We start from the raw sequence: 969 nt of genomic DNA, 5'->3' as shown, positions 1-969 counted from the left end.
CTCTACAACACTGTAAACCTCTCTATTAGACTCTACAACACTGTAAACCTCTCTATCAGACTCTACAGTACTGTAAACCTCTCTATCAGACTCTACAACACTGTAAACCTCTCTATCAGACTCTACAGTACTGTAAACCTCTCTATCAGACTCTACAACACTGTAAACCTCTCTATCAGACTCTAAAACACTAGAAACCTCTCTATCAGACTCTACAACGCTGTAAACCTCTCTATCAGACTCTACAACACTGTAAACCTCTCTATCAGACTCTACAGTACTGTAAACCTCTCTATCAGACTCTACAACACTGTAAACCTCTCTATTAGACTCTACAACACTGTAAACCTCTCTATCAGACTCTAAAACACTGTAAACCTCTCTATCAGACTCTACAACACTGTAAACCTCTCTATCAGACTCTACAGCACTGTAAACCTCTCTATCAGACTCTACAGCACTGTAAACCTCTCTATCAGACTCTACAGCACTGTAAACCTCTCTATCAGACTCTACAACACTGTAAACCTCTCTATCAGACTCTACAACACTGTAAACCTCTCTATCAGACTCGAAAACACTGTAAACCTCTCTATCAGACTCTACAACACTGTAAACCTCTCTATCAGACTCTACAGCACTGTAAACCTCTCTATCAGACTCTACAGCACTGTAAACCTCTCTATCAGACTCTACAGCACTGTAAACCTCTCTATCAGACTCTACAACACTGTAAACCTCTCTATCAGACTCTACAACACTGTAAACCTCTCTATCAGACTCTACAGCGCTGTAAACCTCTCTATCAGACTCGAAAACACTGTAAACCTCTATCAGACTCTACAACACTGTAAACCTCTCTATCAGACTCTACATCATTTCTGCATATATAATAATAATATATTACATAGAATTTGGCTTTGAGATGGATCTCAAAAGTCATCTCTCTCTCTCTCTCTCTCTCTCTCT

This window comes from Pangasianodon hypophthalmus, chromosome 5 (genome assembly GCF_027358585.1).
Source record: "Pangasianodon hypophthalmus isolate fPanHyp1 chromosome 5, fPanHyp1.pri, whole genome shotgun sequence".
Classification (NCBI taxonomy): domain Eukaryota; kingdom Metazoa; phylum Chordata; class Actinopteri; order Siluriformes; family Pangasiidae; genus Pangasianodon; species Pangasianodon hypophthalmus.
Note: the sequence above shows the minus strand (reverse complement) of the source record.